Raw genomic sequence first — 17,117 nt, 5'->3', positions numbered from 1 at the left:
GCGTTGCGTTCAGGTCGCAGTCTCCCCAGGAGGCGTGGGTTTGAATCCCACCTCAGACAGAGCCCATTGAAAGTACCAAGCAAGAACAAAGCAAACACATTCAAGAGAGCATTACCAGATGATAAGATGGCAGTGCGGTCTAAGCCGTTGCGTTCAGGTCGCAGTCTCCCCAGGAGGCGTGGGTTAAAATCCCACCTCAGACAGTGCCCATTGAAAGTACCAAGCAAGAACAAAGCAAACACAGTCAAGAGAGCATTACCAGTTGCCAGGATGGCGGAGCGGTCTAAGGCGTTGCGTTCAGGTCGCAGTCTCCCCAGGAGGCGTGGGTTCGAATCCCACCTCAGACAGAGCCCATTGAAAGTACCAAGCAAGAACAAAGCAAACACATTCAAGAGAGCATTACCAGGTGCCAGGATGGCGGAGCGGTCTAAGGCGTTGCGTTCAGGTCGCAGTCTCCCCTGGAGGCGTGGGTTCGAATCCCGCCTCAGACAGAGCCCATTGAAAGTACCAAGCAAGAACAAAGCAAACACAGTCAAGAGAGCATTACCAGTTGCCAGGATGGCAAAGCGGTCTAAGGCGCTGCGTTCAGGTCGCAGTCTCCCCAGGAGGCGTGGGTTCGAATCCCGCCTCAGACAGAACCCATTGAAAGTACCAAGCAAGAACGAAGCAAAAACAGTCAAGAGAGCATTACCAGTTGCCAGGATGGCGGAGCGGTCTAAGGCGCTGCGTTCAGGTCGCAGTCTCCCCAGTAGGCGTGGGTTCGAATCCCGCAGCAGACAGAGCCCATTGAAAGTACCAAGCAAGAAGAAAGCAAACACAGTCAAGAGAGCATTACCAGCTGCAAGGATGGCGGAGCGGTCTTAGGCGTAGCGTTCAGGTCGCAGTCTCCCCAGGAGGCGTGGGTTCGAATCCCGCCTCAGACAGAGCCCATTGAAAGTACCAAGCAAGAACAAAGCAAACACATTCAAGAGAGCATTAGCAGGTGCCAGGATGGCGGAGCGGTCTAAGGCGTTGCGTTCAGGTCGCAGTCTCCCCAGGAGGCGTGGGTTCGAATCCCACCTCAGACAGAGCCCATTGAAAGTACCAAGCAAGAACAAAGCAAACACATTCAAGAGAGCATTACCAGGTGCCAGGATGGCGGAGTGGTCTAAGGCGTTGCGTTCAGGTCGCAGTCTCCCCAGGAGGCGTGGGTTTGAATCCCACCTCAGACAGAGCCCATTGAAAGTACCAAGCAAGAACAAAGCAAACACATTCAAGAGAGCATTACCAGGTGCCAGGATGGCGCAGCGGTCTAAGGCGTTGCGTTCAGGTCGCAGTCTCCCCAGGAGGCGTGGGTTTGAATCCCACCTCAGACAGAGCCCATTGAAAGTACCAAGCAAGAACAAAGCAAACACATTCAAGAGAGCATTACCAGGTGCCAGGATGGCGCAGCGGTCTAAGGCGTTGCGTTCAGGTCGCAGTCTCCCCAGGAGGCGTGGGTTCTAATCCCACCTCAGACAGAGCCCATTGAAAGTACCAAGGAAGAACAAAGCAAACACATTCAAGAGAGCATTACCAGGTGCCAGGATGGCGGAGCGGTCTAAGGCGTTGCGTTCAGGTCGCAGTCTCCCCAGGAGGCGTGGGTTTGAATCCCACCTCAGACAGATCCCATTGAAAGTACCAAGCAAGAACAAAGCAAACACATTCCAGAGAGCATTACCAGATGATAAGATGACAGAGCGGTCTAAGCCGTTGCGTTCAGGTCGCAGTCTCCCCAGGAGGCGTGGGTTAAAATCCCACCTCAGACAGTGCCCATTGAAAGTACCAAGCAAGAACAAAGCAAACACAGTCAAGAGAGCATTACCAGGTGCCAGGATGGCGGAGCGGTCTAAGGCGTTGCGTTCAGGTCGCAGTCTCCCCTGGAGGCGTGGGTTCGAATCCCGCCTCAGACAGAGCCCATTGAAAGTACCAAGCAAGAACAAAGCAAACACAGTCAAGAGAGCATTACCAGTTGCCAGGATGGCAGAGCGGTCTAAGGCGCTGCGTTCAGGTCGCAGTCTCCCCAGGAGGCGTGGGTTCGAATCCCACCTCAGACAGAGCCCATTGAAAATACCAAGCAAGAACAAAGCAAACACATTCAAGTGAGCATTACCAGGTGCCAGGATGGCGGAGCGGTCTAAGGCGTTGCGTTCAGGTCGCAGTCTCCCCAGGAGGCGTGGGTTCTAATCCCACCTCAGACAGAGCCCATTGAAAGTACCATGGAAGAACAAAGCAAACACATTCAAGAGAGCATTACCAGGTGCCAGGATGGCGGAGCGGTCTAAGGCGTTGCGTTCAGGTCGCAGTCTCCCCAGGTGACGTGGGTTCGAATCCCACCTCAGACAGAGCCCATTGAAAGTACCAAGCAGGAACAAAGGAAACACGGTCAAGAGAGCATTACCAGTTGCCTGGATGGCGGAGCGGTCTAAGGCGTTGCGTTCAGGTCGCAGTCTCCCCAGGAGGCGTGGGTTTGAATCCCACCTCAGACAGAGCCCATTGAAAGTACCAAGCAAGAACAAAGCAAACACATTCAAGAGAGCTTTACCAGATGATAAGATGGCAGAGCGGTCTAAGCCGTTGCGTTCAGGTCGCAGTCTCCCCAGGAGGCGTGGGTTAAAATCCCACCTCAGACAGTGCCCATTGAAAGTACCAAGCAAGAACAAAGCAAACACAGTCAAGAGAGCATTACCAGTTGCCAGGATGGCGGAGCGGTCTAAGGTGTTGAGTTCAGGTCGCAGTCTCCCCAGGAGGCGTGGGTTCGAATCCCACCTCAGACAGAGCCCATTGAAAGTACCAAGCCAGAACAAAGCAAACACATTCAAGAGAGCATTACCAGGTGCCAGGATGGCGGAGCGGTCTAAGGCGTTGCGTTCAGGTCGCAGTCTCCCCAGGAGACGTGGGTTCGAATCCCACCTCAGACAGAGCCCATTGAAAGTACCAAGCAATAACAAAGGAAACACGGTCAAGAGAGCATTACCAGTTGCCTGGATGGCGGAGCGGTCTAAGGCGTTGCGTTCAGGTCTCAATCTCCCCAGGAGGCGTGGGTTCGAATCCCGCCTCAGACAGAGCCCATTGAAAGTACCAAGCAAGAACAAAGCAAAAACAGTCAAGAGAGCATTACCAGTTGCCAGGATGGCGGAGCGGTCTAAGGCGCTGCGTTCAGGTCGCAGTCTCCCCAGGAGGCGTGGGTTCGAATCCCGCAGCAGACAGAGCCCATTGAAAGTACCAAGCAAGAAGAAAGCAAACACAGTCAAGAGAGCATTACCAGCTGCAAGGATGGCGGAGCGGTCTTAGGCGTAGCGTTCAGGTCGCAGTCTCCCCAGGAGGCGTGGGTTTGAATCCCACCTCAGACAGAGCCCATTGAAAGTACCAAGCAAGAACAAAGCAAACACATTCAAGAGAGCATTAGCAGGTGCCAGGATGGCGGAGCGGTTTAAGGCGTTGCGTTCAGGTCGCAGTCTCCCCAGGAGGCGGGGGTTCGAGTCCCACCTCAGACAGAGCCCATTGAAAGTACCAAGCAAGAACAAAGCAAACACATTCAAGAGAGCATTACCAGGTGCCAGGATGGCGGAGTGGTCTAAGGCGTTGCGTTCAGGTCGCAGTCTCCCCAGGAGGCGTGGGTTCGAATCCCACCTCAGACAGAGCCCATTGAAAGTACCACGCAAGAACAAAGCAAACACATTCAAGAGAGCATTACCAGGTGCCAGGATGGCGGAGCGGTCTAAGGCGTTGCGTTCAGGTCGCAGTCTCCCCAGGAGGCGTGGGTTCTAATCCCACCTCAGACAGAGCCCATTGAAAGTACCAAGGAAGAACAAAGCAAACACATTCAAGAGAGCATTACCAGGTGCCAGGATGGCGGAGCGGTCTAAGGCGTTGCGTTCAGGTCGCAGTCTCCCCAGGAGGCGTGGGTTTGAATCCCACCTCAGACAGATCCCATTGAAAGTACCAAGCAAGAACAAAGCAAACACATTCCAGAGAGCATTACCAGATGATAAGATGACAGAGCGGTCTAAGCCGTTGCGTTCAGGTCGCAGTCTCCCCAGGAGGCGTGGGTTAAAATCCCACCTCAGACAGTGCCCATTGAAAGTACCAAGCAAGAACAAAGCAAACACAGTCAAGAGAGCATTACCAGGTGCCAGGATGGCGGAGCGGTCTAAGGCGTTGCGTTCAGGTCGCAGTCTCCCCTGGAGGCGTGGGTTCGAATCCCGCCTCAGACAGAGCCCATTGAAAGTACCAAGCAAGAACAAAGCAAACACATTCAAGAGAGCATTACCAGTTGCCAGGATGGCGGAGCGGTCTAAGGCGTTGCGTTCAGGTCGCAGTCTCCCCAGGAGGCGTGGGTTTGAATCCCACCTCAGACAGAGCCCATTGAAAGTACCAAGCAAGAACAAAGCAAACACATTCAAGAGAGCATTACCAGATGATAAGATGGCAGAGCGGTCTAAGCCGTTGCGTTCAGGTCGCAGTCTCCCCAGGAGGCGTGGGTTAAAATCCCGCAGCAGACAGAGCCCATTGAAAGTACCAAGCAAGAAGAAAGATAACAGTCAAGAGAGCATTACCAGCTGCAAGGATGGCGGAGCGGTCTTAGGCGTAGCGTTCAGGTCGCAGTCTCCCCAGGAGGCGTGGGTTAGAATCCCGCCTCAGACAGAGCCCATTGAAAGTACCAAGCAAGAACAAAGCAAACACATTCAAGAGAGCATTAGCAGGTGCCAGGATGGCGGAGCGGTCTAAGGCGTTGCATTCAGGTCGCAGTCTCCCCAGGAGGCGTGGGTTCGAGTCCCACCTCAGACAGAGCCCATTGAAAGTACCAAGCAAGAACAAAGCAAACACATTCAAGAGAGCATTACCAGGTGCCAGGATGGCGGAGTGGTCTAAGGCGTTGCGTTCAGGTCGCAGTCTCCCCAGGAGGCGTGGGTTCGAATCCCACCTCAGACAGAGCCCATTGAAAGTACCAAGCAAGAACAAAGCAAACACATTCAAGAGAGCATTACCAGGTGCCAGGATGGCGGAGCGGTCTAAGGCGTTGCGTTCAGGTCGCAGTCTCCCCAGGAGGCGTGGGTTCTAATCCCACCTCAGACAGAGCCCATTGAAAGTACCAAGGAAGAACAAAGCAAACACATTCAAGAGAGCATTACCAGGTGCCAGGATGGCGGAGCGGTCTAAGGCGTTGCGTTCAGGTCGCAGTCTCCCCAGGAGGCGTGGGTTTGAATCCCACCTCAGACAGAGCCCATTGAAAGTACCAAGCAAGAACAAAGCAAACACATTCAAGAGAGCATTACCAGATGATAAGATGGCAGTGCGGTCTAAGCCGTTGCGTTCAGGTCGCAGTCTCCCCAGGAGGCGTGGGTTAAAATCCCACCTCAGACAGTGCCCATTGAAAGTACCAAGCAAGAACAAAGCAAACACAGTCAAGAGAGCATTACCAGTTGCCAGGATGGCGGAGCGGTCTAAGGCGTTGCGTTCAGGTCGCAGTCTCCCCAGGAGGCGTGGGTTCGAATCCCACCTCAGACAGAGCCCATTGAAAGTACCAAGCAAGAACAAAGCAAACACATTCAAGAGAGCATTACCAGGTGCCAGGATGGCGGAGCGGTCTAAGGCGTTGCGTTCAGGTCGCAGTCTCCCCTGGAGGCGTGGGTTCGAATCCCGCCTCAGACAGAGCCCATTGAAAGTACCAAGCAAGAACAAAGCAAACACAGTCAAGAGAGCATTACCAGTTGCCAGGATGGCAAAGCGGTCTAAGGCGCTGCGTTCAGGTCGCAGTCTCCCCAGGAGGCGTGGGTTCGAATCCCGCCTCAGACAGAACCCATTGAAAGTACCAAGCAAGAACAAAGCAAAGACAATCAAGAGAGCATTACCAGTTGCCAGGATGGCATAGCGGTCTAAGGCGCTGCGTTCAGGTCGCAGTCTACCCAGGAGGCGTGGGTTCGAATCCCGCCTCAGACAGAGCCCATTGAAAGTACCAAGCAAGAACGAAGCAAAAACAGTCAAGAGAGCATTACCAGTTGCCAGGATGGCGGAGCGGTCTAAGGCGCTGCGTTCAGGTCGCAGTCTCCCCAGTAGGCGTGGGTTCGAATCCCGCAGCAGACAGAGCCCATTGAAAGTACCAAGCAAGAAGAAAGCAAACACAGTCAAGAGAGCATTACCAGCTGCAAGGATGGCGGAGCGGTCTTAGGCGTAGCGTTCAGGTCGCAGTCTCCCCAGGAGGCGTGGGTTCGAATCCCGCCTCAGACAGAGCCCATTGAAAGTACCAAGCAAGAACAAAGCAAACACATTCAAGAGAGCATTAGCAGGTGCCAGGATGGCGGAGCGGTCTAAGGCGTTGCGTTCAGGTCGCAGTCTCCCCAGGAGGCGTGGGTTCGAATCCCACCTCAGACAGAGCCCATTGAAAGTACCAAGCAAGAACAAAGCAAACACATTCAAGAGAGCATTACCAGGTGCCAGGATGGCGGAGTGGTCTAAGGCGTTGCGTTCAGGTCGCAGTCTCCCCAGGAGGCGTGGGTTTGAATCCCACCTCAGACAGAGCCCATTGAAAGTACCAAGCAAGAACAAAGCAAACACATTCAAGAGAGCATTACCAGGTGCCAGGATGGCGCAGCGGTCTAAGGCGTTGCGTTCAGGTCGCAGTCTCCCCAGGAGGCGTGGGTTTGAATCCCACCTCAGACAGAGCCCATTGAAAGTACCAAGCAAGAACAAAGCAAACACATTCAAGAGAGCATTACCAGGTGCCAGGATGGCGCAGCGGTCTAAGGCGTTGCGTTCAGGTCGCAGTCTCCCCAGGAGGCGTGGGTTCTAATCCCACCTCAGACAGAGCCCATTGAAAGTACCAAGGAAGAACAAAGCAAACACATTCAAGAGAGCATTACCAGGTGCCAGGATGGCGGAGCGGTCTAAGGCGTTGCGTTCAGGTCGCAGTCTCCCCAGGAGGCGTGGGTTTGAATCCCACCTCAGACAGATCCCATTGAAAGTACCAAGCAAGAACAAAGCAAACACATTCCAGAGAGCATTACCAGATGATAAGATGACAGAGCGGTCTAAGCCGTTGCGTTCAGGTCGCAGTCTCCCCAGGAGGCGTGGGTTAAAATCCCACCTCAGACAGTGCCCATTGAAAGTACCAAGCAAGAACAAAGCAAACACAGTCAAGAGAGCATTACCAGGTGCCAGGATGGCGGAGCGGTCTAAGGCGTTGCGTTCAGGTCGCAGTCTCCCCTGGAGGCGTGGGTTCGAATCCCGCCTCAGACAGAGCCCATTGAAAGTACCAAGCAAGAACAAAGCAAACACAGTCAAGAGAGCATTACCAGTTGCCAGGATGGCAGAGCGGTCTAAGGCGCTGCGTTCAGGTCGCAGTCTCCCCAGGAGGCGTGGGTTCGAATCCCACCTCAGACAGAGCCCATTGAAAATACCAAGCAAGAACAAAGCAAACACATTCAAGTGAGCATTACCAGGTGCCAGGATGGCGGAGCGGTCTAAGGCGTTGCGTTCAGGTCGCAGTCTCCCCAGGAGGCGTGGGTTCTAATCCCACCTCAGACAGAGCCCATTGAAAGTACCATGGAAGAACAAAGCAAACACATTCAAGAGAGCATTACCAGGTGCCAGGATGGCGGAGCGGTCTAAGGCGTTGCGTTCAGGTCGCAGTCTCCCCAGGTGACGTGGGTTCGAATCCCACCTCAGACAGAGCCCATTGAAAGTACCAAGCAGTAACAAAGGAAACACGGTCAAGAGAGCATTACCAGTTGCCTGGATGGCGGAGCGGTCTAAGGCGTTGCGTTCAGGTCGCAGTCTCCCCAGGAGGCGTGGGTTTGAATCCCACCTCAGACAGAGCCCATTGAAAGTACCAAGCAAGAACAAAGCAAACACATTCAAGAGAGCTTTACCAGATGATAAGATGGCAGAGCGGTCTAAGCCGTTGCGTTCAGGTCGCAGTCTCCCCAGGAGGCGTGGGTTAAAATCCCACCTCAGACAGTGCCCATTGAAAGTACCAAGCAAGAACAAAGCAAACACAGTCAAGAGAGCATTACCAGTTGCCAGGATGGCGGAGCGGTCTAAGGTGTTGAGTTCAGGTCGCAGTCTCCCCAGGAGGCGTGGGTTCGAATCCCACCTCAGACAGAGCCCATTGAAAGTACCAAGCCAGAACAAAGCAAACACATTCAAGAGAGCATTACCAGGTGCCAGGATGGCGGAGCGGTCTAAGGCGTTGCGTTCAGGTCGCAGTCTCCCCAGGAGACGTGGGTTCGAATCCCACCTCAGACAGAGCCCATTGAAAGTACCAAGCAATAACAAAGGAAACACGGTCAAGAGAGCATTACCAGTTGCCTGGATGGCGGAGCGGTCTAAGGCGTTGCGTTCAGGTCTCAATCTCCCCAGGAGGCGTGGGTTCGAATCCCGCCTCAGACAGAGCCCATTGAAAGTACCAAGCAAGAACAAAGCAAAAACAGTCAAGAGAGCATTACCAGTTGCCAGGATGGCGGAGCGGTCTAAGGCGCTGCGTTCAGGTCGCAGTCTCCCCAGGAGGCGTGGGTTCGAATCCCGCAGCAGACAGAGCCCATTGAAAGTACCAAGCAAGAAGAAAGCAAACACAGTCAAGAGAGCATTACCAGCTGCAAGGATGGCGGAGCGGTCTTAGGCGTAGCGTTCAGGTCGCAGTCTCCCCAGGAGGCGTGGGTTTGAATCCCACCTCAGACAGAGCCCATTGAAAGTACCAAGCAAGAACAAAGCAAACACATTCAAGAGAGCATTAGCAGGTGCCAGGATGGCGGAGCGGTTTAAGGCGTTGCGTTCAGGTCGCAGTCTCCCCAGGAGGCGGGGGTTCGAGTCCCACCTCAGACAGAGCCCATTGAAAGTACCAAGCAAGAACAAAGCAAACACATTCAAGAGAGCATTACCAGGTGCCAGGATGGCGGAGTGGTCTAAGGCGTTGCGTTCAGGTCGCAGTCTCCCCAGGAGGCGTGGGTTCGAATCCCACCTCAGACAGAGCCCATTGAAAGTACCACGCAAGAACAAAGCAAACACATTCAAGAGAGCATTACCAGGTGCCAGGATGGCGGAGCGGTCTAAGGCGTTGCGTTCAGGTCGCAGTCTCCCCAGGAGGCGTGGGTTCTAATCCCACCTCAGACAGAGCCCATTGAAAGTACCAAGGAAGAACAAAGCAAACACATTCAAGAGAGCATTACCAGGTGCCAGGATGGCGGAGCGGTCTAAGGCGTTGCGTTCAGGTCGCAGTCTCCCCAGGAGGCGTGGGTTTGAATCCCACCTCAGACAGATCCCATTGAAAGTACCAAGCAAGAACAAAGCAAACACATTCCAGAGAGCATTACCAGATGATAAGATGACAGAGCGGTCTAAGCCGTTGCGTTCAGGTCGCAGTCTCCCCAGGAGGCGTGGGTTAAAATCCCACCTCAGACAGTGCCCATTGAAAGTACCAAGCAAGAACAAAGCAAACACAGTCAAGAGAGCATTACCAGGTGCCAGGATGGCGGAGCGGTCTAAGGCGTTGCGTTCAGGTCGCAGTCTCCCCTGGAGGCGTGGGTTCGAATCCCGCCTCAGACAGAGCCCATTGAAAGTACCAAGCAAGAACAAAGCAAACACAGTCAAGAGAGCATTACCAGTTGCCAGGATGGCAGAGCGGTCTAAGGCGCTGCGTTCAGGTCGCAGTCTCCCCAGGAGGCGTGGGTTCGAATCCCACCTCAGACAGAGCCCATTGAAAATACCAAGCAAGAACAAAGCAAACACATTCAAGTGAGCATTACCAGGTGCCAGGATGGCGGAGCGGTCTAAGGCGTTGCGTTCAGGTCGCAGTCTCCCCAGGAGGCGTGGGTTCTAATCCCACCTCAGACAGAGCCCATTGAAAGTACCATGGAAGAACAAAGCAAACACATTCAAGAGAGCATTACCAGGTGCCAGGATGGCGGAGCGGTCTAAGGCGTTGCGTTCAGGTCGCAGTCTCCCCAGGTGACGTGGGTTCGAATCCCACCTCAGACAGAGCCCATTGAAAGTACCAAGCAGTAACAAAGGAAACACGGTCAAGAGAGCATTACCAGTTGCCTGGATGGCGGAGCGGTCTAAGGCGTTGCGTTCAGGTCGCAGTCTCCCCAGGAGGCGTGGGTTTGAATCCCACCTCAGACAGAGCCCATTGAAAGTACCAAGCAAGAACAAAGCAAACACATTCAAGAGAGCTTTACCAGATGATAAGATGGCAGAGCGGTCTAAGCCGTTGCGTTCAGGTCGCAGTCTCCCCAGGAGGCGTGGGTTAAAATCCCACCTCAGACAGTGCCCATTGAAAGTACCAAGCAAGAACAAAGCAAACACAGTCAAGAGAGCATTACCAGTTGCCAGGATGGCGGAGCGGTCTAAGGTGTTGAGTTCAGGTCGCAGTCTCCCCAGGAGGCGTGGGTTCGAATCCCACCTCAGACAGAGCCCATTGAAAGTACCAAGCCAGAACAAAGCAAACACATTCAAGAGAGCATTACCAGGTGCCAGGATGGCGGAGCGGTCTAAGGCGTTGCGTTCAGGTCGCAGTCTCCCCAGGAGACGTGGGTTCGAATCCCACCTCAGACAGAGCCCATTGAAAGTACCAAGCAATAACAAAGGAAACACGGTCAAGAGAGCATTACCAGTTGCCTGGATGGCGGAGCGGTCTAAGGCGTTGCGTTCAGGTCTCAATCTCCCCAGGAGGCGTGGGTTCGAATCCCGCCTCAGACAGAGCCCATTGAAAGTACCAAGCAAGAACAAAGCAAAAACAGTCAAGAGAGCATTACCAGTTGCCAGGATGGCGGAGCGGTCTAAGGCGCTGCGTTCAGGTCGCAGTCTCCCCAGGAGGCGTGGGTTCGAATCCCGCAGCAGACAGAGCCCATTGAAAGTACCAAGCAAGAAGAAAGCAAACACAGTCAAGAGAGCATTACCAGCTGCAAGGATGGCGGAGCGGTCTTAGGCGTAGCGTTCAGGTCGCAGTCTCCCCAGGAGGCGTGGGTTTGAATCCCACCTCAGACAGAGCCCATTGAAAGTACCAAGCAAGAACAAAGCAAACACATTCAAGAGAGCATTAGCAGGTGCCAGGATGGCGGAGCGGTTTAAGGCGTTGCGTTCAGGTCGCAGTCTCCCCAGGAGGCGGGGGTTCGAGTCCCACCTCAGACAGAGCCCATTGAAAGTACCAAGCAAGAACAAAGCAAACACATTCAAGAGAGCATTACCAGGTGCCAGGATGGCGGAGTGGTCTAAGGCGTTGCGTTCAGGTCGCAGTCTCCCCAGGAGGCGTGGGTTCGAATCCCACCTCAGACAGAGCCCATTGAAAGTACCAAGCAAGAACAAAGCAAACACATTCAAGAGAGCATTACCAGGTGCCAGGATGGCGGAGCGGTCTAAGGCGTTGCGTTCAGGTCGCAGTCTCCCCAGGAGGCGTGGGTTCTAATCCCACCTCAGACAGAGCCCATTGAAAGTACCAAGGAAGAACAAAGCAAACACATTCAAGAGAGCATTACCAGGTGCCAGGATGGCGGAGCGGTCTAAGGCGTTGCGTTCAGGTCGCAGTCTCCCCAGGAGGCGTGGGTTCTAATCCCACCTCAGACAGAGCCCATTGAAAGTACCAAGGAAGAACAAAGCAAACACATTCAAGAGAGCATTACCAGGTGCCAGGATGGCGGAGCGGTCTAAGGCGTTGCGTTCAGGTCGCAGTCTCCCCAGGAGGCGTGGGTTTGAATCCCACCTCAGACAGAGCCCATTGAAAGTACCAAGCAAGAACAAAGCAAACACATTCCAGAGAGCATTACCAGATGATAAGATGGCAGAGCGGTCTAAGCCGTTGCGTTCAGGTCGCAGTCTCCCCAGGAGGCGTGGGTTAAAATCCCACCTCAGACAGTGCCCATTGAAAGTACCAAGCAAGAACAAAGCAAACACAGTCAAGAGAGCATTACCAGTTGCCAGGATGGCGGAGCGGTCTAAGGCGTTGCGTTCAGGTCGCAGTCTCCCCAGGAGGCGTGGGTTCGAATCCCACCTCAGACAGAGCCCATTGAAAGTACCAAGCAAGAACAAAGCAAACACAGTCAAGAGAGCATTACCAGTTGCCAGGATGGCAGAGCGGTCTAAGGCGCTGCGTTCAGGTCGCAGTCTCCCCAGGAGGCGTGGGTTCGAATCCCACCTCAGACAGAGCCCATTGAAAATACCAAGCAAGAACAAAGCAAACACATTCAAGTGAGCATTACCAGGTGCCAGGATGGCGGAGCGGTCTAAGGCGTTGCGTTCAGGTCGCAGTCTCCCCAGGAGGCGTGGGTTCTAATCCCACCTCAGACAGAGCCCATTGAAAGTACCAAGGAAGAACAAAGCAAACACATTCAAGAGAGCATTACCAGGTGCCAGGATGGCGGAGCGGTCTAAGGCGTTGCGTTCAGGTCGCAGTCTCCCCAGGTGACGTGGGTTAAAATCCCACCTCAGACAGTGCCCATTGAAAGTACCAAGCAAGAACAAAGCAAACACAGTCAAGAGAGCATTACCAGGTGCCAGGATGGCGGAGCGGTCTAAGGCGTTGCGTTCAGGTCGCAGTCTCCCCAGGAGGCGTGGGTTTGAATCCCACCTCAGACAGAGCCCATTGAAAGTACCAAGCAAGAACAAAGCAAACACATTCAAGAGAGCATTACCAGATGATAAGATGGCAGAGCGGTCTAAGCCGTTGCGTTCAGGTCGCAGTCTCCCCAGGAGGCGTGGGTTAAAATCCCGCAGCAGACAGAGCCCATTGAAAGTACCAAGCAAGAAGAAAGCAAACACAGTCAAGAGAGCATTACCAGCTGCAAGGATGGCGGAGCGGTCTTCGGCGTAGCGTTCAGGTCGCAGTCTCCCCAGGAGGCGTGGGTTAGAATCCCGCCTCAGACAGAGCCCATTGAAAGTACCAAGCAAGAACAAAGCAAACACATTCAAGAGAGCATTAGCAGGTGCCAGGATGGCGGAGCGGTCTAAGGCGTTGCATTCAGGTCGCAGTCTCCCCAGGAGGCGTGGGTTCGAGTCCCACCTCAGACAGAGCCCATTGAAAGTACCAAGCAAGAACAAAGCAAACACATTCAAGAGAGCATTACCAGGTGCCAGGATGGCGGAGTGGTCTAAGGCGTTGCGTTCAGGTCGCAGTCTCCCCAGGAGGCGTGGGTTCGAATCCCACCTCAGACAGAGCCCATTGAAAGTACCAAGCAAGAACAAAGCAAACACATTCAAGAGAGCAATACCAGGTGCCAGGATGGCGGAGCGGTCTAAGGCGTTGCGTTCAGGTCGCAGTCTCCCCAGGAGGCGTGGGTTCTAATCCCACCTCAGACAGAGCCCATTGAAAGTACCAAGGAAGAACAAAGCAAACACATTCAAGAGAGCATTACCAGTTGCCAGGATGGCGGAGCGGTCTAAGGCGTTGCGTTCAGGTCGCAGTCTCCCCAGGAGGCGTGGGTTTGAATCCCACCTCAGACAGAGCCCATTGAAAGTACCAAGCAAGAACAAAGCAAACACATTCAAGAGAGCATTACCAGATGATAAGATGGCAGTGCGGTCTAAGCCGTTGCGTTCAGGTCGCAGTCTCCCCAGGAGGCGTGGGTTAAAATCCCACCTCAGACAGTGCCCATTGAAAGTACCAAGCAAGAACAAAGCAAACACAGTCAAGAGAGCATTACCAGTTGCCAGGATGGCGGAGCGGTCTAAGGCGTTGCGTTCAGGTCGCAGTCTCCCCAGGAGGCGTGGGTTCGAATCCCACCTCAGACAGAGCCCATTGAAAGTACCAAGCAAGAACAAAGCAAACACATTCAAGAGAGCATTACCAGGTGCCAGGATGGCGGAGCGGTCTAAGGCGTTGCGTTCAGGTCGCAGTCTCCCCAGGAGGCGTGGGTTCTAATCCCACCTCAGACAGAGCCCATTGAAAGTACCAAGGAAGAACAAAGCAAACACATTCAAGAGAGCATTACCAGGTGCCAGGATGGCGGAGCGGTCTAAGGCGTTGCGTTCAGGTCGCAGTCTCCCCAGGAGGCGTGGGTTCTAATCCCACCTCAGACAGAGCCCATTGAAAGTACCAAGGAAGAACAAAGCAAACACATTCAAGAGAGCATTACCAGGTGCCAGGATGGCGGAGCGGTCTAAGGCGTTGCGTTCAGGTCGCAGTCTCCCCAGGAGGCGTGGGTTTGAATCCCACCTCAGACAGAGCCCATTGAAAGTACCAAGCAAGAACAAAGCAAACACATTCCAGAGAGCATTACCAGATGATAAGATGGCAGAGCGGTCTAAGCCGTTGCGTTCAGGTCGCAGTCTCCCCAGGAGGCGTGGGTTAAAATCCCACCTCAGACAGTGCCCATTGAAAGTACCAAGCAAGAACAAAGCAAACACAGTCAAGAGAGCATTACCAGTTGCCAGGATGGCAAAGCGGTCTAAGGCGCTGCGTTCAGGTCGCAGTCTCCCCAGGAGGCGTGGGTTCGAATCCCGCCTCAGACAGAACCCATTGAAAGTACCAAGCAAGAACAAAGCAAAGACAATCAAGAGAGCATTACCAGTTGCCAGGATGGCATAGCGGTCTAAGGCGCTGCGTTCAGGTCGCAGTCTCCCCAGGAGGCGTGGGTTCGAATCCCGCCTCAGACAGAGCCCATTGAAAGTACCAAGCAAGAACAAAGCAAAAACAGTCAAGAGAGCATTACCAGTTGCCAGGATGGCGGAGCGGTCTAAGGCGCTGCGTTCAGGTCGCAGTCTCCCCAGTAGGCGTGGGTTCGAATCCCGCAGCAGACAGAGCCCATTGAAAGTACCAAGCAAGAAGAAAGCAAACACAGTCAAGAGAGCATTACCAGCTGCAAGGATGGCGGAGCGGTCTTAGGCGTAGCGTTCAGGTCGCAGTCTCCCCAGGAGGCGTGGGTTCGAATCCCGCCTCAGACAGAGCCCATTGAAAGTACCAAGCAAGAACAAAGCAAACACATTCAAGAGAGCATTAGCAGGTGCCAGGATGGCGGAGCGGTCTAAGGCGTTGCGTTCAGGTCGCAGTCTCCCCAGGAGGCGTGGGTTCGAATCCCACCTCAGACAGAGCCCATTGAAAGTACCAAGCAAGAACAAAGCAAACACATTCAAGAGAGCATTACCAGGTGCCAGGATGGCGGAGTGGTCTAAGGCGTTGCGTTCAGGTCGCAGTCTCCCCAGGAGGCGTGGGTTTGAATCCCACCTCAGACAGAGCCCATTGAAAGTACCAAGCAAGAACAAAGCAAACACATTCAAGAGAGCATTACCAGGTGCCAGGATGGCGCAGCGGTCTAAGGCGTTGCGTTCAGGTCGCAGTCTCCCCAGGAGGCGTGGGTTTGAATCCCACCTCAGACAGAGCCCATTGAAAGTACCAAGCAAGAACAAAGCAAACACATTCAAGAGAGCATTACCAGGTGCCAGGATGGCGCAGCGGTCTAAGGCGTTGCGTTCAGGTCGCAGTCTCCCCAGGAGGCGTGGGTTCTAATCCCACCTCAGACAGAGCCCATTGAAAGTACCAAGGAAGAACAAAGCAAACACATTCAAGAGAGCATTACCAGGTGCCAGGATGGCGGAGCGGTCTAAGGCGTTGCGTTCAGGTCGCAGTCTCCCCAGGAGGCGTGGGTTTGAATCCCACCTCAGACAGATCCCATTGAAAGTACCAAGCAAGAACAAAGCAAACACATTCCAGAGAGCATTACCAGATGATAAGATGACAGAGCGGTCTAAGCCGTTGCGTTCAGGTCGCAGTCTCCCCAGGAGGCGTGGGTTAAAATCCCACCTCAGACAGTGCCCATTGAAAGTACCAAGCAAGAACAAAGCAAACACAGTCAAGAGAGCATTACCAGGTGCCAGGATGGCGGAGCGGTCTAAGGCGTTGCGTTCAGGTCGCAGTCTCCCCTGGAGGCGTGGGTTCGAATCCCGCCTCAGACAGAGCCCATTGAAAGTACCAAGCAAGAACAAAGCAAACACAGTCAAGAGAGCATTACCAGTTGCCAGGATGGCAGAGCGGTCTAAGGCGCTGCGTTCAGGTCGCAGTCTCCCCAGGAGGCGTGGGTTCGAATCCCACCTCAGACAGAGCCCATTGAAAATACCAAGCAAGAACAAAGCAAACACATTCAAGTGAGCATTACCAGGTGCCAGGATGGCGGAGCGGTCTAAGGCGTTGCGTTCAGGTCGCAGTCTCCCCAGGAGGCGTGGGTTCTAATCCCACCTCAGACAGAGCCCATTGAAAGTACCATGGAAGAACAAAGCAAACACATTCAAGAGAGCATTACCAGGTGCCAGGATGGCGGAGCGGTCTAAGGCGTTGCGTTCAGGTCGCAGTCTCCCCAGGTGACGTGGGTTCGAATCCCACCTCAGACAGAGCCCATTGAAAGTACCAAGCAGTAACAAAGGAAACACGGTCAAGAGAGCATTACCAGTTGCCTGGATGGCGGAGCGGTCTAAGGCGTTGCGTTCAGGTCGCAGTCTCCCCAGGAGGCGTGGGTTTGAATCCCACCTCAGACAGAGCCCATTGAAAGTACCAAGCAAGAACAAAGCAAACACATTCAAGAGAGCTTTACCAGATGATAAGATGGCAGAGCGGTCTAAGCCGTTGCGTTCAGGTCGCAGTCTCCCCAGGAGGCGTGGGTTAAAATCCCACCTCAGACAGTGCCCATTGAAAGTACCAAGCAAGAACAAAGCAAACACAGTCAAGAGAGCATTACCAGTTGCCAGGATGGCGGAGCGGTCTAAGGTGTTGAGTTCAGGTCGCAGTCTCCCCAGGAGGCGTGGGTTCGAATCCCACCTCAGACAGAGCCCATTGAAAGTACCAAGCTAGAACAAAGCAAACACATTCAAGAGAGCATTACCAGGTGCCAGGATGGCGGAGCGGTCTAAGGCGTTGCGTTCAGGTCGCAGTCTCCCCTGGAGGCGTGGGTTCGAATCCCGCCTCAGACAGAGCCCATTGAAAGTACCAAGCAAGAACAAAGCAAACACATTCAAGAGAGCATTACCAGGTGCCAGGATGGCGGAGCGGTCTAAGGCGTTGCGTTCAGGTCGCAGTCTCCCCAGGAGACGTGGGTTCGAATCCCACCTCAGACAGAGCCCATTGAAAGTACCAAGCAATAACAAAGGAAACACGGTCAAGAGAGCATTACCAGTTGCCTGGA

Source organism: Idiotropiscis lumnitzeri, unplaced genomic scaffold, assembly GCF_059441095.1.
Source record: "Idiotropiscis lumnitzeri isolate Australia: NSW breed Sydney's pygmy pipehorse unplaced genomic scaffold, RoL_Ilum_1.0 HiC_scaffold_28, whole genome shotgun sequence".
In the NCBI taxonomy this organism is placed as follows: domain Eukaryota; kingdom Metazoa; phylum Chordata; class Actinopteri; order Syngnathiformes; family Syngnathidae; genus Idiotropiscis; species Idiotropiscis lumnitzeri.
The sequence above is the reverse complement of the archived record's forward strand: the minus strand, read 5'-3'. Positions refer to the sequence as shown.